Source organism: Mustela lutreola, chromosome 2 (genome assembly GCF_030435805.1).
Source record: "Mustela lutreola isolate mMusLut2 chromosome 2, mMusLut2.pri, whole genome shotgun sequence".
NCBI lineage: Eukaryota > Metazoa > Chordata > Mammalia > Carnivora > Mustelidae > Mustela > Mustela lutreola.
Genome location: NC_081291.1, coordinates 24,628,918 through 24,653,401, shown reverse-complemented (window position 1 = coordinate 24,653,401; position 24,484 = coordinate 24,628,918). Strand labels below are relative to the sequence as shown.

Sequence of the window (24,484 nt, the reverse complement as noted above, 5' to 3'; positions counted from 1 at the left end):
TCTTGCAGAGACTTAATTTCAGTTAGAACTATCTGTGTTACAGAGATAAACATGTTTTCTAAATTTGGAGAACATTATAGGGCTCAAAATTGCAAAGTACGAATTGCAAAACTTTAAACTAAATAGGATAAGGGAAATCGTGAAAATATTTCTGAGAATGTTAATATTTGAGACATTGGTTTGGGGACTCTACAAGATTGAAAAAGATAGGTCTGCATTTGTGAGTTAGTGAATACAGTAAAATAATGTTCATAAAGCTGTATCATGAGAATCCAACTTTTTTAAGTTTCTATTTTTTAAGTAATCCCTACATCCAATGTAAGGGCTTGAACTCACAACCCTGAAATCCAGAGTCACATGCTCTACCAACTGAACCAGAGAAGCACCCCAAGAATCAATATTTTTTTTTAAAAAGAGAGAGGCGTTAAGTATCAATAATATTTATTTTTTTAGGAATATGGGAGAAATTTCTTATTTTTTAGAAACACATGCTGACATATTTAGGGATGAAATATCTTGTTGTCCAACTTAATTAAAATATTTCAGAAATATGGGGCACCTGGGTGGCTCAGTGGGTTAAGCCACTGCCTTTGGCTCAGGTCATGATCCCAGGGTCCTGGGATTGAGTCCCGCATCAGGCTCTCTGCTCAGCGGGGAGCCTGCTTCCTCCTCTCTCTCTCTCTGCCTGCCTCTCTGCCTACTTGTGATCTTTCTCTGTCAAATAAATAAATAAATTCTAAAGAAAATAATTTTTTTCAGAAATAAAAAAATGAAAAAATATAGCATATTTGTTAAGTCTTGGCAGTGGGCTTTTGGGTGTTTCTCCTCTCCTCTTCTGTGTGTTTGAAAATGTCTGTAATTTATAGTCAGAAAATCTTTATCTCTGCTATTTGCTGAATACCTTCTATGTGCAGGACAGTTACACTTGCTATTAGATGTTTGTTCTTTCTAAATTTCACAACAATTTTGCAAGGGCAATAAAAGCATCCTCATTTAGAGATGGCAGATCCGGAGCCCAGGGTCACCCCAATAGTAGGAGGTGGAGTCTATCTCTGAATCTGGGTGTGTTTAATGCCAGACACACCCCACATATCATCCTCACGTGTACAAATTCCTCTCTAGAACAGGAATCCTCTTGACAATCTCTTCAAAATGGCTATTCTCCCCCTTCTTGGACACTTCAGTGGATGAACAGCATCCTATCAATTCTAGATGCCTCTTCCTTAAATTGAGCCACATTCCACTTAACTAAAATGAATACCTGCCACTAATTCGTTCAAACTAGGAAACGGTTCATTCTTTCACTGACCCCTTCATTTAGACGCATGTCCCAAATATCTCATGCGACATATTTAAATACAAAAAAAAACAAACAAACAGGTATTTCACTATTTATCTCCAATTCAAATTTAACTGGACTCTTGTGTTTTTATTTGCTAAATCAGGCAAGCCTACCTGTAAAGCCTAAAATCTTTATTATCTGGCTCTTTACAGAAGAAGTTTGCTGTTGAGCTGTAGCAATAATAATGATGATGATAGAAATAGCTGGAGAGAGAACAGCAGTAGTCCTCAAAGCAGCATGGTCAGTTTCAGTGTGCTATCTCATCTAATCCCCAAAGCATCTACGTTACTGTTGGCAGAGGTTCTGGATCACACAGTGAGCATGTGGTGATGCTAAAGGTTCATCTCCTGTCTGCCCATGTCCCCATCCACCCTGCACAGATCTGAGTCTGCCTCTCGTCGTTTTTTCCCCTAGGTTTATATCACACCTTTTAGGCTCTCCTATTCCAGAAACAAGTCAAGACACCCCTGAACCACTACTGTTCTCTGTATTTCATTCCTCAGTTAACTGACTCCATATGCTTATTGTACGCGTCAAATAATTGTAGCATTATTTCTGGATTATTTTATCTGAGGGTTGTTTTTATACGGCACGTTCTCATGCACCGAACCACCTCCAGGCAGACCAGGAGAGACACCCTGTGGGAAGGCGGGTTCTATATGAATGAACATTTAATAGGGATGTCTTCATTGTACATCATAGTTCATTTATTTTTCTCCCCACCTTATATGTGAAAACACTTTAATAATGTATTGAATCACAACTAGATTTGATAACTAAGTTTTGCCACTCAGTCTATTTCAAGTGTTTCTGAGCCACAGTAAAAGATTATTTCTGCCCTTATATACAGCAAATAGTAAAGAGCTGGTCCATGTAACAATCATTAAAAACACTGGGTTGGGATCTCCACAGTGCCCCTAATCAATTTTTTACAACCACACTAAGATAGTGGCTTACGTTACAGACAGTAGACTATTACTTTTAAGGAAGAAGGTGATTGGAAGATAAAACAGCTTCAGAATGTGTTTCTGAAGAATCCAGTCTGCTCCTTGACTTTGGACAGTGGGAGGCACATAATTTACCTATGATACTGCAAGCTCTCAGATGTCAACATGCTATTCCATCGGGGCTGTGAATTTGCTTTTTTCAGCCATTAGAGAAGAATGAGACTGAAACCTACAGTCTGTTTTCATGTGATAACCTTGACACTGGACTACTGTTTGGTAGGGGTCTTGTGTCAGGGAGAGGGGCTGACACTCTGTAGGTAAAAAGGTTAAACCCAATAACAAAGTATATGTTATGAAAAGTCATAGCATTGCAATTGACTAACTTTTAAAGAACCTTAAACCAAACTGCTCAAACTTCTAATGTACAAAAACGAACACATTTAAGTAAAGCACAGTTACCTTATTTTTTCTTTTGTGTAAAAATATTCTTTATGTAAGATTAAGTGCACTGCTCTTCAAGATCAACTGTAAAACTTGAAAGTGTCAGTCATGCAGATAATTGGAAACATACAAATTAAAGGAATGTGCAGCTGTATAACTACTAGTTCCATTTAAAAGGCTAGATTTGCTAAAGGTAAAATCTACTGTTTTCCAAAACCCCTTTTCTCCTCCATGATTATGTTGCACGAAAAGAAAAAACAAGCTTCATCATACATGTAGTGAATTTTAATGTCACATTTTTTTGTTGTTTAGTCTTTCGTCCTTGAGTATTGAGAATAGAAACTACCATGTTTATCATACTTATTTTGACCTTAACCTTCTTTTTTTAATGAAAGAGACTTAAAATGTCCCAGCTGGTCCAACTCCCAGTGAAGGGGAGGAGATAGTAGGGAACCCTTCTTCCTGTGTAAATGTCCAGAAGATGGAGTAAGACCTGAGTGATTTAAGTGAACTGTGAAGTAGTCATCATCTTTACTCATGAAAAATTTAGGAAGCGGCTTCTTAAAGTTTTAATACAATTATAATTTTCAAAATTTCAAAAGAAGTGGCACAACAATGCACCAACTCCGGGACTGTTTTCTTTACAATACTGCTCCCAATGTGTTTTAATTTATACTCTCTGTTGGATTGGTACAAAAGGAGGAATTCCACAGATAGGTAAACTGGGGGAGCCTGAGATGTTGTAAAATAGAGTTGCTTTTGAGATTTGGCTTAATTGTTAGGGAGTAAAATTTTATTCCAAATTGAAATTCCATTGCAAAGAAGTAAAAATATTAAGAATTAGTCAGAGTCTGTAATCTAAAAAGAAAAAGGAAAAACCACCTTATCTGGTGGAATTTGGTGGTTAGCCCTCACTTTGGCAAGCCAAGTATTTTGAATTTCCAAAATGGACTCTCTTTTAATATGCTTAAGTCTTATTTGTTGGTAGAGACCTCACTGAAGAATATATTTGATCCATTCACCTTCATTGACATAAACCCACTGTAACATTCTTGGAAAATGTTATATAGTTTGAGCTGGTTTGGCTTTTAATGTATAACAAGAAGAGTGGAAAGATCCAGCATTCACAATTTCTTAGATTAAATGGCTGGATTTCTTTTGGCTACAGACATGACCCACCTTGTCTGAATGCCAGCTCTCAGTGTGCAGGCCAGCAATGTCCTAGGAGACAAGGAAACCTAACTCAGAACGTTGTAAAATGGGGGCAGAGGTCTTAAAAGTCCAAAGATTCTTGAAGGGCGTATAGGGCCACTTGTGTGTGGGGGGGGTGGGGGGTGCTTTGAAGAATGGCAGGTGTCCATCCCTTATTAGTTCACCCCTCACCTTTCACAATACAAATCAAAGAAGTGTGTCCAAGGATGATGGAGTTCTAGGAAAAAACACACAATAAGAAGAGGCAGAGGTTTCTGTGACCTTACTGGGTGTTAACAGAGTGGCTGTGGGTGTAGGTAGTTTGGAGTTAGGGAACCCAATTCACTTAATGTGGTTTAACACATTTCAGAAATTCTAGACTATCTTGGCCATAGATTCCAATTCCTTAATCTTTCAGAAATGGGTAATTTAGTATGATATAGTTTTGTTTTGTTTTGTTTTTAACCTGGAAGATTTTTTAGATCAAATTTAATATATGGAGTTGTCTCTTCTTCATGAGCTTAGAACACCACATATTTTGGGGAGAGGAGTGGATTACTAGCATCACCTGGCCCAGCTCAGGTAATTGCTGGGAAATACTGGATAGCCAAGGTATTGGAAAAGAGTTAGTATTTTAGCCACTCTGCTAGTGATCAAATGTAATTCTCTCCATGTGATAAAATTGTCCCTATTGTTACTTGAATACAAAATATAAGAACTCAAAGACATAGTGTGTCTATGTTGATCTAATATTTATCTTAATTTGGTAGAATGGTCTTTTACAAAAGAGATATATAACCTGAGCCTAAAATAAATTGACTTTTTAAAAAACTATTTGATGGAGAACACTTAGTCAATAGTAACTAAGACTTGTGATTAAATTTCTTAAATTGTAAGCTATTTGACACACAGCCAATGTTTACGTCAGTAAGCGTCAATAGCCTAAATGATTGGAATATTCAAAATGAACAATATTTACAGGTTTATAATTCCTTCTCCTTCTACCACACACATTTTTTGAATGCTTACCATGCTTTAGGCATTCTGTTAAGTTCTTCAGAGATGGCATTTATTGACTTCCACATCAATCCTATGAGAATATTATCCTGAGACTAATTTCATGTAGGCAGAATCCTATATTGTCATTCTTGTGGGTTGAACCTACCTGCATACTAGAAATTTCATATAGATCCACCAAGTATAACTGTATTATAATGATTATATATGTATAGTTAGAATTATCATATGAGGGCACCTGGGTGGCTCGGGGGGTTGGGCCGCTGCCTTCGGCTCAGGTCATGATCTCAGGGTCCTGAGATCGGGTCCTGCGTCGGGCTCTCTGCTCAGCAGGGAGCCTGCTTCCTCCTCTCTCTCTCTCTGCCTGCCTCTCTGCCTACTTGTGATCTCTCTCTGTCAAATAAATGAATAAAATCTTTAAAAGAAAAAAAAAAAGAATTATCATATGAGTTTGGATATAACATTAGTCAAATCATATTACTACTGTGAACTGTCTCACCACAAAGTCTGAGAGATAGAGGTCAATCTGGAAAGCAAGTCCTTTGCTACCACTTGAATTTCTTTAAAAATCCAAATTTGTTTCATGGTCAGTTACATCATAGTGCTTTTTTGTAGAAGCAAGTGTTCTGGAACAACTTATATAGTACAGAATTGCTAATTAAAGCTGGGGGAAATGTCACAAAACCAAGGGAAGACTTACTTGTCTGGAAATGATAGCCAGGATTCACTTTACAAGCAGAGTAATTTTTTAATTCAATGTGGAGCGCTTTTACCAAAAGCATATTGAATTTGGTGCGTTCGTGTATTAACAAAGTAGGTTTTAAGTTTAAAGTTGAAAAGGTGGAAGCATATTTTAACATGGATTTGGGTATGCATTTTTTTTTCTTTCTTCTTTGTATCTTATTATTTTTTAAATCAGAGTTGAGAGAAGGTCCTTTGGCTTTCTCCCTGTTTGAGGGAGGGATCCTGAAGTAGTTTTCTTTGCCTTTGTAGGGGGAGGTGGGGTGATGGGTGAGAGACTTAAAGAGGCAAGAAGGACTGACTACCTTTTCTAAAACAAGTGATCTTCCAGGCATTTTAATGGCTTGGAAACAAACAGTTGCTAGTGCCACTCTGTTTTCAAGTGATTTGATTTTTCGAGGCTCAGGCCAGTGTTTGGAAATAATTCATCAGAAAGAGATGTCAGGATGAACAACAGACGCATTAAAGTGAAACAGCCTTTGACATGTCATACCTCTGGTGCGCTGAGACTTAATTTTGAAATTTTAGAAAGATAAGGTAACCGGAAAAACAGTGATCCACGGCATCAAAAATACTTACTGTCAAGTCCAATTTCCCATTTTTTGTGTCCCATTGGGCATATAGGTGAAGCTTCATTGCACCTTTTAAAGTGAGACTAGGCTTGAATATTTTGTTGTCAAATGGCATAAACCAGGTTCATTAATATTTACAGTCATCTAAGATCATGTTGGCATCAAAAAGCCTCCTGGTGCCCCCAGTTTTAATTATTATCAGTGCCTACTATGATGTAGCCTAATATTACGTATGCCTGCTATTATGTATGCACCTCCTATTATTTCAGTGCAAAAATACTTGAAGATGATAAAAGTACGCTTAAAAGTCTGAGGATAATGAAATTATGTCAAGGTGGCTTTTTAGCTTAGTGATTGTGTTTCAATTTGTAAATGTTATAACTGTTCAAAAAAAAATTTTTTTTTTCTCTAGCAAGCTGCAAACTTTTAAAGACATTAAGCCTGCCAAATTATAGCCACTTATTTCTGCCTGACGTATTTTTCAGCTTAGAACCACAGAGGGACTGCCAAGCCTGTTCCTTTTCATTACCTGTTCTATGTCTGGCCCAGAGTTTAGATTTTTGAAAATGGAAAAAAGCTGTTTGCAAATCACAAGGCTCTTGAGCTCTTAGTTTCTTCTTAGTATCAACGTTTATTTATTTAGGTTTAGGCTGGGTTTCAAAAGATTGAAATTGGAAACAGAGAAGGTGACTCTGAACACCATTTATCTGTATATAAGCGAACGTTCAATGTACGTTTAATTTAAAAAATTGCTGTTTCCTACAAGAGGGAGCTATTTTTCACATTGTTACAACATTTTTAGAGGTCACTAGGTGGTCATGTCACCAGCAGGGAGTTTTTGTTTGGCAGGCGCATTGGCAGTTAGTTACAAATGCCTCCCATGATTCGGTGTTCAAAGGGGGCTGCTTTGCAAGTAACAAATACTTACAACCTGAGAACTGAAGTATAAAAAGTAGTGACAGGGGAAAATGTTTGGAAATGTAAAACAGCATCTTTAGTGGCCAAATTGGGGTGTTCAGGGAGTTGAAGATTACACGTCTACTTTTAGTTTAGCATTTACAGAAGCAATAATGCCTTAACTACCCCACTTGGCCGTCACCTTGCTTCTAGTTAGCAAGTGCTCTTAATTTGTGAGTCATTGGTTACTGTGATTTGGAATAACATTCAGATTCTTGACAATAATCTTTATTAACCTCATACCCTGCATTTGCTATCCTGATGGTTACTCAACCTGTGCCTCTCGATCATTCCTCATTGTGAACACTGGTAATTTAAGCAAGATTAAGTGGGCAGCTAAAAGCACCAATTACCGGGGCTTCTTCTAGGCTTCCATATTTACAGACAAACCAGTATTTCAAATTTGGGATAAGCGAATTATAAGCTGTCTTTATGTAGAAATAAATAAATGAAGTGCAGATGGATCTTTGAGGAAATGGTTAAGTCGGAAAAAAAAAAGATTAATAGCCAATCATTAGAACTGCAAGCATTTTGTTTGTAATTAGTTTTTAAAAGTCTTAAAATGGAGATAGATTTTTCTTTTTTTCTTTTTTTTGGGGGGCGGGGGGTTGGTCTTCAAAACAGATCAATTGCTGTGTTTCCTCTACCCTCCACCTAAGCCAAGAAAAGACTTAAGGAAGTCACTTATCAGTTAGGAATACAATGCAGTTAATTTGCTTTATTATACAACTTTTTTTTTTTTTTAAGCTAGAAGCTAAATTAATTTGATTTGAGCAAAGAATTGTCACAGCTCAGGTTGAGCTGTTTGGAATAGAAAAGCCTAAGAATTTCAGACTTCTTTAACAGAACAAAGGAAGACATTTAGCACCTGTGTCTATTTGCAGTTCAAAGAGAAACTACAAATAAATTGATGGGACTTTCGTTTATTTGACTATAGCAGTTCGTTGATATTTTTCCCCTTATAATTTTGTGGAGTTTTAAAATTCTCTGTGTAAGAATGAGCAACTGTCACAGCCACACTTTTTTTTTTCCCTTCAAGCGAATTAAATTTATATTCTTAATGACACTTTGCCACTTCTTTAATCCTTTGCAGAAAGCTTTTTGGCTCTGAAGATCCATTGAAATACTGGGTTTAGATATTCAAGAGTTCTGCTAAGTGATTTAAAAAAGGAAGCAGAATCCAGAGTGGAAATGTTGTCTTGGATACACTGTCAGTTTTGGAATTCAGTTTTTCTTTTTGCCCTTACAGAAAAATTTGTTTCCAGTCTCCAAATTACATTTGCTGAAGTGTGTGCAAGTAGAATTGTGATACCATGGTAAACACTAGGAACGTAGTAAATCTCTAGATACAAACACAGAAAACTGAGAATATTGTTGCTCAACATTCCTTTTAAAAAAAAAATAGTTTTCTCTTCTGGTCTCTAGCAGCTGGGAATACTCATATTATTTCTTTGGCAATTAGAGATTTGAACATATTTATCTTGTAGCTGATAATAATAGTGGATTAATAAATTAAACTAATAATAACTACAGCTTGCATTTATAGTAGTAATAACTGTTTATACTTAACTAAATGTGCTAAATGGTTTACATATTTTATCTCCTATAATACTCTACAAGAGTACATATTATTTTTCTCATCTTATGGATAAAGAAACCGAGATTCACAGAATTAGTTTCCCCCAAATCACACAGATTGTAGTGGTGCTGAGCTAGGATTTGAATCCAGATCCATGGAGTCCCACTGAATCCCATTGAATCCAATGAATCCCATTCATTCATTCAACAAATATTCATTGACTGTTCAGTGGATTTAAAAAATTCATAATTTTTAAACTCTATTTAGAAAGAGGCTTTGTCTTTTGTGCTGGTGGATTATGGTCACATCTTTCAAGAAATCATTGGAGAAGGAAAGCTATGTTTCCTCCAGATAGTAATTTTCCCTCTATGGTCTTACACTATTTGTCCCAGGTGAAACTCCCACCAGCCATTTGGACTGGTGCTTTTACATGGGCTAAACAACTTTGGCTCAACAGATGGAAGCAGTGCCCAGCTCATGGTGGGTCCATCCCAGATATTGCTTGGGATAAATCCAGCTGCACATTGCTGTTTAGGCTCTAGGAACTGTATGCGTAAGGATACTGCCCATAGTAATTCTTGCCAGTTTCATAAGATTTTTTAGTTTACAAGATGCTTTCCTATGGGTCATCTTATTTGAACTTCTCAGTGACCTTGGGAGTGGGTAACAGCATTTTCATTTAAAGATGCATAGCATTAAGTATCTTGTTCACGGCACACATCTAAAACCAGGTGACTGTCTTTCTATGAATCTCCTCCTTTCTGTTTTCCCATTAGTACCAGTGGGGGAGGTGGTTGAAGATTCAGACTTCACTCCCCTTTCTCACTGGACTTGTGACATCATGGCCAATTCACTGCCCACTGAGTCCTGAAAGGCACTTGCCACTCACCTGGGGAATTCTGGCACTATACACAGTGAAATCTCTCTCTTCTCTGAGATTTGTAGCAGGTTTAGATTTGGCTTCAGTCCACAGGCATTCCAGAAAATGAAAGGAATGAACATCCAGGTACTGGGCTGCTCGCACTGACAGCATCTTTGTGACTAAAGAGAGATCCTTTTATTGGAATTCAGGCAAGTCCTCCCTGGGTTCAAACTGTTTGGGTTGTTGGTTTTTTCTGTTGGCATCATTACTTAGAACAACAGTTACATGTTTATTATATTCTGAGACTTATTAAGTTATAGACTTTATGGGTCCAAATCTCTGCTTTTCCATTTATTAGCCATGTGTACAAAGTTCACAAGTTAATTCACCCGTCTGTCTCTACTTATTTATCTGTAAATGGGGAAATAATAACACCTCCCTCATTAGATGGCTGTGCAGATTGAATGGCTTAATACATAGAGAAGAGTTAGAATAGTGTAGTGTATCATATAGTGCTGTAGTGCTGTTGTGCTGTAGGATAGTACAGTGTTTGGCACAGAAAAAGTGCTGGGGAGTGTTACCTAAATATTCCCTATTGTGGGATCTGTGGCAGTCCTCTGGGGTGGATAACAGTCTTGGCAAGAGGTGTTTAACAATCTTGAAATAGGCCAGTGGTGTGCGGGTAAAACAGGGCAAGGTCAGGGAGAAGCCCTGATGGGTAGTATTTGCCAATTTCCATAGTGTAAATAAATACTCCTACCATGGCCAAGGTTACTGACTGGCAGTGGAGTTGGAAAGACATGCAGGTAACTTACTCTCACTAGCCAGGAGCAGCCAGTTCCAACACACCACTGAAATAGACCCTTCAAGCTACGAGATTATTAGAGTAACTGCCAATGAGAATGGCCCTTAAACCCTAGCTATCCCCTTTTTCTTTTGATGTGAAACCATTATTTAGGGTAGGTTCCCAGTGATAGGGACCTTCCCTGGAGTGGGGGGGGAGACCCCCACCCATGGCTGATTGACCTGGATTGGGCTAATTTTCTTTCTAGGAAGGTCAAATATCCTTTTTCCATTAAGTCTGAAGGTTTTAGCAGAGTTATTATATAAATGGTACGTCTTCCCAAGATGGATTTGGAATTTCCTGCTACCAGGGTACTGGAGCATCTTTCTCACTGACTTTCCTAAGACTCACGTGTTAGCTCTTTTTTTCCCTTAACCTATCCAAATATGCCCCTAATACTTCCTCTCTTTGCTAAGTTAGCTGGAGTCAGTTTCTGTAGCTGACTGTAGCTGTAGGCAATCCAAAGAAACTTAACTGATTCTTTTGTTAGAATTCTTGCTGTGGGAATTGCTTGACATGAATTGCTCTGATGCCTGCACCGATACTTTCAGAGATGGGAAGGAGGCAGCTTGTGCTGGTTGTTTGAAGCTGTGACTTAGCCAGAGTTCTTTCTGTTACTGGACTGACATCAGCCTGATCTACCTGTGATTTCCATCCGTAGGTCCTAACTCAAATGTTAGGGTCCCTGGAGGCAATCCTTATCTGTATTCACTTTAGCCCATAGTTGGAGGAATAAGTACCATGTTGCTAAGTCTTCCCAGACACTGATTATTCAGACATTCGTAGCCATACATATACATATTACATTAGAAAATTCAATGCATGGAGAGGCAGAGTATGTCATATTTTCATATTTCATACTGGACTTTCTGGCCACCTTTAGATGTGGTTTTCCTAAGGGTTAATGTAGACCAACCCAGCTTTTCTTTCCTTCTCTGGTAACTGAGGGTGCTGAGAAGGACCTAGACATCATGTGTAGTGGGGACTATCTGTGAAATAAAAGATCACTCCTCACCTATATCCTAAGGATACTATATCTGGAATGGGTATCTAAGGAATGGTCACTTAGTAAGAATGATTGGGGTTCAACATGACATTCCTAAGGCAACCTGCTTGGAAATCTCGGCAGTATTTAATGAAAGGTCAAGCACATTCAAAAGGAACAACAAGCCCCCATCTCTGCAGAGTAAAAAGGAATATCCAGATGTCCGTCAAGCACACCCTAATTATAATAATATTCAGCAATCAAATGAATGCTTTCTAGATTTTGAATGTCATGGACCAATACTATGAAAAAATATTTTTGAAAAAAAAAATAAAGCTTATTAAGCTATTAAGTTAAATAAGGCTATTTAAGTGTTAACTCCATCACCATCATTTGATAAAAGGGCATTTTAACACCACATCTGAGCAAAGACATTACCTAATTTCAGAATAAAAAGTTGCCATTACCTGGAAAGGGTCTTGGCCATCTTATTCTCACAGTATTTGCCCATGTCCGCACCTGTGTGCACGTGTACTCAAGTGAGAGTGTACACGCTTATATATGCATATGTAAATGAGCAAGTGTGTGCATGCATGAGAACTTCCAAGTGCCAGTCTTTGATCTGGCACTTAGGAAGCACTGAATCTGACCATGCGTTTTCTGTGGTGGTACTCTAACATCCCTGGGAGTTGTATAGCTGGAAATAGAAGTAAATACACAAGACAGATAGAATTTTAAATGACTGAATCCTCTTAGTTTTTTCTCAGAAGCTTATCCCCATCTGAAAGCCTCCCTTTTCCTTCTAGAGCCCTCCAGTACAGCCCTCCAATACACCACCTCTGCAGTATGTGAAAACCTACCCCCATTATCCCAAACCAAAGGGATGTTCCTTCCTTCCTACAACCAAGCATTTTAGTGAAATGACCAAGTCACACAGACCTGGATTCAAATTCCAGTTTCACCATTGAAAAGCAATGTGATTTTGGGCCATCTGCTTAAATTTCCACAGACTCAGTTTATGGAACTTCATGGTATGAATAATAATTACTTTCTCTTTGGAGGATAATTTGAGGGGACTAAATGAAACTCTGTGCTTTACCTAGGCCTCACATATGCATATAGCAAACAAAGTAATAACTTAATAATTGCTAATCCTCCATCCTAATAATGGAGGCATTAATAGACTATACTTTGTCTTTTGTTTTGTGATTTGACGTTTCATATGCATTTGTTTTCTTTACCAGAAGAGTTTGCAAGCCCTCTTTCTTATTGTTCCCGTACAATGTCTAGCACAGTGTTCATCCACAGTAACTTCTCTCTAGCACAGTGTTTGTCCATATGTGGAGAAATTAAGACACAGATTAAGACATTAGCTAGTACTTTTATGCCACCACTCATGATTGTGTCACCTCTTCAAGGATGCTTTTTTCTTGGTCCTTTCACTTATGGGAATTTAGAAAACCCCTTAAGCATTCTGCAGCCACATTCTTCTCTGACTCCTGCCCTTTGTCCTGTGACTTGAAGTTCAAATCTAAAGGAAGGTGCTCCACTGCTGCTCAGTGATGTGGGGCCGCCTCAAGGCTGTCCTGGGAGATAGATGATCTGATCTCAAAGCAATCAGTCAACAGGTCAGTATCTCAGGGAGTGGTAATCAGTATCAGGTTGGGAGTTGATCACCAGGAAGTTTCTCACTAAGTGGTTTTCCAGGTCTGGGGGCACCCACTAAGGGACTGGGATCTGTCACCTTTCAGGGCTTCTAGTTGCCTGCTTCCCACTCTGATATGTGTAGCAGGCTCTCTCCCATGGACTGGGATGTCTCTAGTAGGTAGTCTTTGGGTACATGTAGGATTAGTAGTTGGATATTGTGGAAAGGGAATTGCTTCAGTCTTTTAAGTCTTTGAGGTTAGAAAGTGATGAAGAATTATAATTCTCCATGGGCATGTATTATAAACAAGCAGATGAAGAAACCAGTAAAGCTGCTTTTTTTTATGGGAGAAAATTGTTAGGTCGAACTACATGAGATCACTGATATTTGACAGTTTCTGAAACACACACAAAAAAGTGCTCTTCAAATCATTCAGCCAATAGTTATGAATAGGAGGTGTCAGGTTTCTGTTTATTTGTTCATTTTTGAGCTTCTGGATTGCAGCTGCATCACGCTGGACATGCAGAATGAAGAAGACAGGATGGGAGAGAGCTTTTGGATCAATTATCCCACTATTTGATGCATGTGGGGGAACGTGCCATGTGAATTCTTATTCCCAGCCTTTGGGTTGGTAAACAGGATTCATGGATATCTTCTTTGCCTGGTATTGCTAATGATCTGGTATTCGTTACTGACAGAAATAGAATAGTATTTCTGTGGAAAGCAGGGTTAGCCATTATGACTGTGTGCATGGAGAGTCTCCAGGGTCTGCTGTATGGCAGCAGGAGTTGTTGTGCCTGTCTTCTTTGTCCTTTCCTCCCCGGTACCTGGTATGCAGGGGGTACTCAGTGAGTATGCGTTCAAGGAGTTGAAGAACTGGGCTCTGATTATCTGGTTAGTTTATTCTTCTCTGCATGGTCAGTAAACAGCCACCCCAGAGGAACATGCTCCCTCCAGTTGCTTTGGAGTGGACTTCCTAATTTCACATCACAAATATTCCTGCTTCTTAGTGATCGCTCCTCCCAGAGTGGAAATTTCACTTCCATGAGCCACAAGGCCACCCATACTGTAAATCTGAGACTGCTTTCTATACCATTGTGTCTTGGGCTGGTTCTTTCCACGATTCTTTCCAGATGTGGAGTGTTTTCAGGTAGTTTACCAGACTCTTTCATTCTGCATCCGCTGTCTGGTTTCACATTCCCTCAACCTCCGAGAAGGAGCATGCTATACTGTCCCATATATTATATTCACAAATCCAGAAATTTCAGGTAACTAACAGATATAACTCATTATTTCTGAATTCACTCGCTGATTTTTGTAACTCTTCATTATATATGTATCTTTTAAATCGTTGCCTAGCAATGCAATCCTTTTGGTGTATGTATGTGTATGCATAGTTCTATAATTCTGTAGTTTGGGCTCTGAAATTAATTTATGGTCATAGAATAAGCTCTTGCATCTCTCTTTAGTTTAGAGCTTATGATACATTGGTGAAATCTTGCTAAGAAGTGACCACATGCATTTGCTTCTCTCCTGTTGACACATGCAACAAGTGGCTAGTGGGTGTTCATTAGACAGACTCAGTATGTTTTTATAGCAGCATTTTAGCATTTCCATCCCAACATATATCTGCTATAAATTTGGTCTTACTTTTTCCCCCTCACATTGTTGAAGCATGTTCAGAAAAACATATCATCTTAATTTTTAGGTATGAAGCCCCTTTGGATTTACAACCTACTTTATTCTGTATGTTCTCGCAAATTCATGTGTGGCAAGTACAGAAATGCTGATACTTTCATTCGTTTGGATGCAACTCTGTGTCCATTAAGTTTTCTTTTTTTAAAAAAAGGCACCGAAAACATGCCTTTCACCTCTGATCCCACCTCTCAACAGGCCTAACCCTATACTGAATGTTTATTTGATAATTTGTAAAGTGATCATTTGAATCTAAGCTTCCATCAAGACATGAAAAATGTGAGCAGAAAGCGGATGAGAATGTGAGATGTCCTACCTCCTTACACATCATGGAGCTCTTCTGTGGTTAACGTTCATTTTTTAAATAAGCACCCTTTGCAGTACCTGTTTAGAATATAGATGATAGAGATGTAATTACTTTGGGAAAAACTGGAAAGGGGCAGTAATTATTGCAATGGCCACGAGATGGCAGACCTAAAATCCAGACTTCTCAAAGAGATTTACTTGAGGAATTACGTCTTTGAGGGTGCTTTAAAAGCCATCAGATTCCCGAAGGAAAACTCCAATAGGTTATCCTGAATTGCCGTTCTCTTCGTGGCAGGCACAGCAAGGGAGAGCAGCTTCAAGCTGAGGGGAGTCTGGTTAGCCCTCCTCCCTATCAGATATGATGCCTTCAGGCTCCTTCTGGAAACCTGCTTTTTGCTTGGCATACACAGACACACCACTGTGTTTCCTTTTCCCGGTGTAGACACCACCGCCTTTTTCCTTTCCTCTGAATAGGAACTGTCACAAAGGAGCTGCTTCCAGCAACTTTATTTTTTTGTATTTCTCTCTACAAGATCTGCTTTACAGAACCTTAATTCAATTTTCTTCAAATGTTTAGCAAAATTCTGGAATGTGCCCCCTTCTGCTCATATTCCTCTCACAGCAATGACATGACAATCTGTTTTGTTTTTCATTATAATTTAGCCTCTGGGAATATTCTATTCCCTGTAAACATAAGTAAAGGGAGGTTTGATTTAACACAAAAATGTCAAATTAAGAGGGAAAATATTTAGTTCAAGATACAGGAGGGCAATTTGCTGCTCTGTGCAAGGCTTACTAACAAATCTTAGTAGCATTAAATATACAGTAGAGGGAAAGTTAAAATATATTATCTTTTGAGAAAATAAATACATACATATATGCACGTATATACACATCTATATATCTTACCAATAAGAAAAAAATAATAATTGATCAGATACCCTGAGTTCTAAACTTCTAAACCTTGAAGTTAGTGACCCATTTTCTGGCAGTTACTAATTTCCAACCGAAAAGTTAATGTGAGAAGGCAAGTGTCTGGACAGTAACTGATCATCCATGGACAATAGGTTTAGCAAAGCTCTGGCCCACAGTGAAGTCCAGATGTGTTCCGTTTTCCTACTATCAATCATCAATAACCCTTCCAGGGAGTCTGGCTGGGTGTACTGCACGTGTAAATCTGCACTGGCGGTGTGAAGTGGTCTACAGAGAAACTTTCTCATCACTGAACTAGAATAATGGAACCAAAGGAGAACTATAGCAGGCGATTACACACTAATGCCTGGTGTGCTCGTGTGTGCCTCGTGAAGGGTCAGAGGCTCTTTATTTTACTTGCCCTCCCTGCCTTCCAAATTTACTATTTTTTTAAGTTTTTTTTTTTTTTAATGGAACAATTTTTGTTTTGAAGTTGTTTGACCTTGGTTAGATTTTGCACTTGACCTTGACTTTTTTTTTTTTTTTTTTTTTTTAAAGATTTTTTATTTATTTATTTGACAGAGAGAGATCACAAGTAGGCAGAGAGATAGAGAGAGGAGGAAGCAGGCTCCCCGCTGAGCAGAGAGCCCGATACGGGACTCGATCCCAGGACCCTGAGATCATGACCTGAGCCGAAGGCAGCGGCTTAACCCACTGAGCCACCCAGGCGCCCCTGACCTTGACTTTTAAAAGGTCACCTTTTAAAACACCTTTCCATTTCTCATGTGGCATGAAATCACGTCTTGCCCACTTTTATGTGGCCTTTCCTATCCGTTTGGATGGAATGATATTGAACAGTTACTGACTAAATCAGACCTGCCTGGCCTGGGATGCAACTCTCCTATGATGAACACATTGTGTCCACACTCAAGCTCTGTTTTCTCCTTTTAGTTTATTTGGGAAAACAGACATCACCTCATGAAAGTCAAATGTGCGACTAGACAGAAACTAATTTCAGAGAGTCAGCCTTGAAAATAAGTGACCCAATGGCATGTTTAGAATGTTTACTGTGAAGGAGAGCCTGGTAGAAAATAAGGCAAAACTTCAATCTTTACATTTGATGGTATCCATGTTATGTAAAAATAAGTAATTGCTAACATTTGTGTGGTTGTATCAGGCACTGAACAGAATCTTTACAGGCACTGTCACATTTAACTCTCATAAAGATTTCAGAGACAGTGACTATCATCCTTCTTAGTTCAGTCATGAGGAAATCTAAGTTTCAGAGTCATTATGGAACCTGCCAGGGTCATAGAAACAATAGATAAATTAGTGAGATTCAAACCCAGGTATATTCAGTCCCAAAGCTCAGGCACTAAATTAGTATCCTAATCAAGTATGTTAATCAAGTCTTAAGGACATAAGTGGTATTTTATTTAAGTAGACAAGTTTAAAGAAATCATAAAAGGCTAAAAATTGAAAGAAGTAATTTTTTATCGTGTGTGTGTGTGTGAGAGAGAGAGAGAGAGAGACAGACAGACAGACAGACACAGTAATCAGTAATGCCACACACGTCTTCTACCCGGACTTAGAGAAGGGCTCCTCCCATCCCCCACTGACTTTTTTTTTTTAATCAGTTCTCCCAAGGGATGGGAATGGAGAGAGCATTTGAGGATGGGGGCAGTAGCTCTTCCTAATACTCATCCTCCTCTGGCCGTTTCCATATGGGAAAGTCAGTTGGCCTCAGACTCCCTGACACCCTTTGTAGCAAAATGACCAGGGGGCCGGCATTTGCCATCTCAGTGCCCTGAAAGCACACCATGTTCCCCTTACCTACAGAACTTCCTAGCCTAGCTGCACTTGGCGGAACCCAAGGATGGCTCAGCTGCCTACTTAGGTCATGCCCTGAGTAAGTAGTGGGGTAAAAGCTGGTGTGTGGAGTAAAGAGCCTCCACAAGACTTCATGGCCCCTGTGTTAGGAAATTCCAATCGTGTGCTATTAGGTTTCAAAGACAAAATTCTCCGTAATTGGAGTCAACTATTTCTTGAGGTCAGTTTTAGGTGGGCGACAGAGAGCAAACCGCATTAAGGAGTCTGGGCTGCCAAAGCCTGGCCTTTACAAATCTGGTCTGTTCTTTGTCCTTGCTAGAACTTGTGGTTGTTCAAATATATCTCACCCTGTGGGCCCCACCTTATGTGAGCAGCTTTGCTTTCTGCGTGGGCCCTTCTGCATACACAATACATCATTCTGCTAGTGGATAGTGTTGATATCAATTGATATCAGAAGACTTTCCTTTCTCAAGATGCTTTTTAAAAATGCTGCTTTTGAAATTGAGGCAAATGAGCATCTATCTCCAGGGTTGATCACAGCAAACCTCCACCTATCCTTACCCCAGGGGTGAGAGAGAGGCTGTTTTGAACAGGATCTTTCGTCACCGTCTGTCTTGAGTCACCTCCTACTGAACTTACGGTTGAAGATTCAGGGTCACGAGGGAAAGAAAACAGTAATTAACTGGGAAAAGTTGATTGAGCGGAATTTTTTTTTCCCACAGTATGATTAGAACATGACTGTGGGCTGAGCACCGTACATAATGTAGGTTCTCCCTTGCATGCCATTATCCAAACATTTCTTAATGGAATGCATTTTTTAAGCATCTGCTTTTGTAATTGAGTGTGTTCCTAAAGATGGGTCAGCTCACTAAAACAAGAGCCTGCAAGAAAAAAAAAATGTGTTAATACTACCCCCCTCCCCGCCCCAACCCGCCAACCAATTTATAATAGTTCCTAATTGGTCTGCCTCATTTACAATTTCTAAAATTAATTTTGGATCCTCTCTCAGAGCTCAAGTCATCATTAATAGAGCGACAGCAACAGGGAGTGAAATAGAAATGTTTATAAAGCTCCCTTTTAAATTGACTGTGATAAGTGATGTAGTGATGTATTACCATCAGAGGATTCTGGAGCTCTCTTTGTGAAGGTTAGCCACAGGCAACACTCAAAAGAAGGCATTTATCTTGGTGGGAGACGCCCTTCAGTCTTCTTTTGTTTTATTCCATTGAGGGTTTTTTTTTCTTTTCAGGGTGGCTCAAACCATTTTTTTTGGTGTTTTATTAGCTGTATCTTGACTACCTCCTACAAACTGAATGACAGCATAGGGTTATTAAATGTGTTCTTGCACATATTTTTATCCATTGTTAACCCTGACTAAATGTGCGTGAGGGCACAGAAGTCCCCCTTCTTTTTACTTCATTGTTGCCCATATTTGTTAAAGAAATTATGCCCCTTGACATTTGTTTAGGCTGCACTTTGATAAAATGCTGTCTATGGTCCACTTTCTTAGCTTGGCATTCAGCAGACTCTTATAGATTTATTTCTCTGTGCATTATCTTATCTTCCTTTCTAGCTTATTTGGGCTTCCTTTTCATATTTTAAGCTACATTTTGGGGCATAGACAGATCACCTTAGTAATTGTATACTAAAGCATCACAGTGTTCTAAAGATAATAATGCAAGCCTTTGGCATATACTTAACCCCACTAACTATCTAAAGATGAGGAAATACGGTCTTTTCGTATTTTCTGTGAACAGAAAGGACAGATTAACTGCTGAAGGTGATTTCAGACTTACAGAAACTTTCTTCAGGTTGTTGGGACCGTAACAATTTCTGAAGCAATGTAAATCTGTCCTTGAATCTAGATGAGTCATTTGATAGGGAAAATAATGAGAATTTTTCTTTGCATTTCCAATTTATATCCAAATGTCTTTTCACAGGTACACATTAAAAAAAAAATTATAACATGTAAAAACATGTAGATGTAAAAGGGCATTAGAAATGCAAATATTTCCGTTTTCCCAGACTTTTAAAGACTGAATCTAAATTCCCTATTGGAAAAAAGAAGTGATAACATTTAAGCTTCTTAATTTATTATAATGTTTGCCATTTTCTCAAAACAGGCCTCTGTTAATTTTCGGTAAAGTATTTGTCCTTCGGTGCTTTAAGTAGACGTATTAGCAAATTGCCTTATGGGAATTGCAAAAAGTATAGAATCTGATATAGGTCTGGTAAATGAAATTAATCTTTTAAAAAATATTATGTTCAGTATCTCTCATCCTCAAAAAGCCCCTGACTTCTGAAGCAGGGATAAGGAAAACCCATAACTTTGCAGAATTAGCTCACAGTGATTTAAATTATTAATTGAAATATATCAGCTTGATGAAGAATTATCTAAAACTCATTTTATAAAGCTTATTGTTTAAAAAACCACAAATGCAATGGTTCTATCAGCCTACAATTAAGAGTTTTCTTTGCCTGGCATCCTTGTTTAAGTAAGTGGCCAGATACAACCTTAACATATTCAGAACATCTTCCGAGATATCGTAGTATGAAATGTGAAGTGTTCATGTTTTTTGAGTTTTATATACTTTTATTTTCTACCAATTACTCTTTGACTTAAGTAGACTAAAATTATTGAATGTAGATTTCAATCAAGTTAAGATAAATTATCATTAGTTTATGGTCAATATTTAAAGGAGGGTATATTTTATATATATATATATATATATATGTATGTATTCCTTGTTACACTTATTTTGTTCAGATTTCTATGATTGTATAGTACCAGCATTTATAAAACATATTTGTTAACCAGAAGCAAACAGAACAAAATTTAAAAAAATAAGGAACATGGTACAAGGAACAAAATGGGATGTTTTGCATCAATTTAATAATGTTGACGAGTAGTGGTTTTAAGTGTACTTTTTAAAAAATGATTTTAAATGTATCTTGAGATATAATTATTAAGCATAATAGGATTTGGGACTATATTTAGTAATAATATCTGTAGAGAATTAGGAATTGATGTGTGTTTTATGATCAGCAGTTTTCTAATCAATAGAAAATTGAAAATTAGAAATTAATTTGTTGGGACTTTTAATGATATTACAAGAGGATAAATAAGTGTTAAGTCATGAAAAGCTTAAATTATAGAATTATAGGGTAAAAGGAATTTAGAAGTGTCCTTCTTTAGGTTGATAAAGACTTTTTTTTTCTAAAGGTTTTATTTATTTATTTGACAGAGAGAGATCATAAGTAGGCAGAGAGGCAGGCAGAGAGAGAGGGGGAAGCAGGCTCCCTGCTGAGCAGAGAACCTGATGTAGGGCTTGATTCCAGGACCCTGAGACCATGACTTGAGCCTAAGGTAGAGCCCTAACCCACTGAGCCACCCAGGTGCCCCAGCTGATAATGACTTTTAACAGTTATTAAAGCTGTGTAATTCTGAACTTTGACCTGGGAGAGGAAAGTGGATTGTAAAGGACCATAGAACATAGGGACATAAAAGTGGGCAAAGGGAACCTACTTAGGCAATGATTACAACTGTTCACATGGGAGATGATGTAGATTGTACCATATACGTATACGTGAAACTATGTGTGTGTGTGCACTTACCTGCATATAAAGAGTGAGAGGGACAGAGAGAACATAATAAAAATGTTGATGAGAAAATGAACAGATTTTCGTATATGCCAAGTATTTGAAGCGTGCACCTATAGTTTATTTAATGACTGTGAAGTTTCATTTACAGTTTGTTAATTTTACTCTCATGGTATTTTGTGAGAAAGAAGAAAAATGCAGAAAGATACAGGCAGAAAAAAAAGCAAAAACCAGCCTATCAATTTCACCACCATGAGAGAATGACTATTAACATTTTGATGTCTTTCCTTCCAATTTTTTTTCTATGAATACAGTTTTATGTTTGGGGGATCTTATTGAATATATACCTACCCATCTAGAACTGTGAGGATTCTGAGATTTTTCCCTTAGTGGCATGCTAATGGTTAGCCTGCCTCAGTTTCATGGATGCAGGTAGATGACCAGAGACTTTGCGGTCAGAAACAAAGGACTTCATTGCTTAAGGTGCGGAGAGCAGTGTCAGCGAATTTATGTCAGTTCTCTTTTCCTCAAGTCCCATGGAGGCGAGGCAGGCAGCTCAGATGAATAGCTGGGCTTACAGTGGGTTACATTACAAGAGAAGAACACTGAAAAGTTTCAGAACCTGAATCTTTTATAATGGCAGTAACGTGCCTGCCCTTTGCTCTAGAAGGAGATGCTATTATATGAGGGCAGTAAGCATGTCTACCCTTTGATCCTAAGGGAGAAACTACTTCTGTCTTCCAAGGTTATTCACTATACAAACATTCTGGAAAGATTGTGAGAAAAGAAGATAGTGCCTTTGCTTGTAAAACCTGCTGAAATATGAGACACGTGGAGAATTGTCTCTCAACAAATAAACGTTTTCACAGATCTTTTTTCTTTTCTTTTTTTTTTTTTTTTCTGTTTTGAAGATTTTATTTATTTATTTGACAGAGAGAGCGAGATAGCACAAGCCGGGGGGAGGGCAGGGGGGAGAGAGAGGGAGAAGCAGACTCCCCAGCAAACAGGGAGCCCAATGCAGGGCTTAATTCCAGGACTCTGGGATCATCACCTGAGCCAAAGGCAGACGCCTAACCATCTGAGCCACCCAGGCACCCCTTTTATCCTCAGCATTTTAAATGCTGCATTTAGCTGTAAAGACTGAAATATGGAGGGCACCTGGGTGGCTCAGTCAGTTAAGTGTCTGGCTTTGGCTCAGGTCATGATCTCAGAGTCCTGGGATTGGGATCAAGCCTCATGCCCCACACTGAGCTCTGCAGGTAGTGGGGAGTCTGCTTCTCCCTCTCTCTCTGTCCCTCCCCCCACTCTTGCTGGTACATGCATGCTTGCTCTCTCTCTCAAATGAATAAAATCTTTTTAAAAGGAAGAGTGAAATATGAGATACAGCATAATTCATGATCAATCCCCAATTTTCCTCCTAATAATTTCTTAGGTTGTTTCCATTAAAAAAGTTTCACACAGACATTTTAATTTGGCGCAGAGTAGGGTAAAATATTACAGTCACCCTACGTGTGTGGTAGTTAAGTTGGAGTAGGTAGCGAATGGGCTCTCCCTGATTTGAAGACTGTACAGCCTCTTCAGCCTAGTTTTATGTACAAATATGCATGAGCTGTGAATGGTAAGCATGTCTATTGTCTCAAGATGTTATCCAGAAGGAGACAGGCTGTGTGAAGCTGGATTTGAATGCCGCTGTTGATAGTCCAGCCTGCACTGGTTTTCTTCTGGAAAGTGGACATATTCCCTGACATTTCTGCTGCTCATATGTCTGACTGAGCCTCCAACAGAAGCTCCTACTGCCTGCCTTTAGCAGGGCCCAGAAAAGTCCATACAAATCCCTGCAGGGAAAAGGGGGAAAATCTGAGATCCAAATAATGACCATCTTGTTCAGACATCTGGAGGGGGCCTAGTCTGGAGTGGGCCTGGTCTGGGAATTAAAAAAAAAGACAAAACAGGATCATGACCAAGTTTTAGTCCTGGGTCTTCTATGCAAAGAAAATATCCAGTACAGAGGCTTTCGCAGGGTTGTGAGGTCTTATAAGGTATCTAGAATATGGCAGAAGTAACGCAGATTGGGACAAGACTTCCTCAGTGTTGAGAAGGACTAAATGAAAGGTACTAGGAGAACCAATGTCTAGTTAGTTAGAAATAGTCTCCCAAAATTCCATGTCGAAATTTGCAACAGATGTTGCAAGAAAAAAAGAACTGTAAAATGGGAGTAGGCAACTCTAATATTATTTTGAGTAAGCTATAATCAGAGATTAAGGGGGTGCCTGGGTGGCTCAGTGGTTAAATGTTTGCCTGCAGCTCAGGTCATGATCCCAGGGTGCTGGGACTGAGCCCCATATTGGGCTCCCTGCTTGGCGGGGAGCCTCCTTCTCCCTCTCCCACTCCCCCTGCTTGTGTCTCCTCTCTCACTGTCTCTCTGTCAAATAAATAAATAAAAACTTAAAAAAAAATCAGAGATAATGAGTCAAAGCATTGTAATTTTTTTTTTTTTTTAAGAGGGTGAAGAGAGGCAGAGGGAGAGGATCTCAAGCAGGCTCCACACCCAGCATGGAGCACTCCCTGGGGCTCAATATCACAGCACTGAAATGATGACCTGAGCCAGAATTAAGAGTTAGCTACCCAACTGACTGAGCCACCCAGGCACCCCAAAATTTATAATGTTTTTAAAGATTATTTTGGGTTTTGTTCTAGGGAGACCAGTGGGCTGCAGGAGTAGATGCTGGTGGTTGGGACAAGTCTGGTAGCCGTAGATCAGTTTAGATAAAGAATGTCTTTTCAGGTGCTTGGATAACTCAGCTAAGTGTCTGCCTTTTGGCTCAGGTCATGATCCCAGGGCCATGGGATTGAGCCCCGCACTGGGCTCCCTGCTCATCAGGGAGCCTGCTTCTCCCTCTGCTTTTCCCCCTGCTCATGCTTGCTCTCTCTCTCTCTCTCTCTCTCTCAAAAATAAATAAAAATCTTTTAAAAATGTGTAGATAAGGAATGTCTTTTGGAGTAAAACCTATTGAAGTT

The 24,484-nt window shown here is 38.8% G+C and overlaps 1 protein-coding gene across 8 annotated transcripts in view; it reads left to right on the top strand.

Moving 5' to 3' along the window:
• ERC2 (ELKS/RAB6-interacting/CAST family member 2) overlaps window positions 1–24,484 on the top strand; it is a 932,553-nt gene that overhangs the window by 687,137 nt on the left and 220,932 nt on the right. The gene's annotated exons all lie outside the window — the stretch shown is intronic.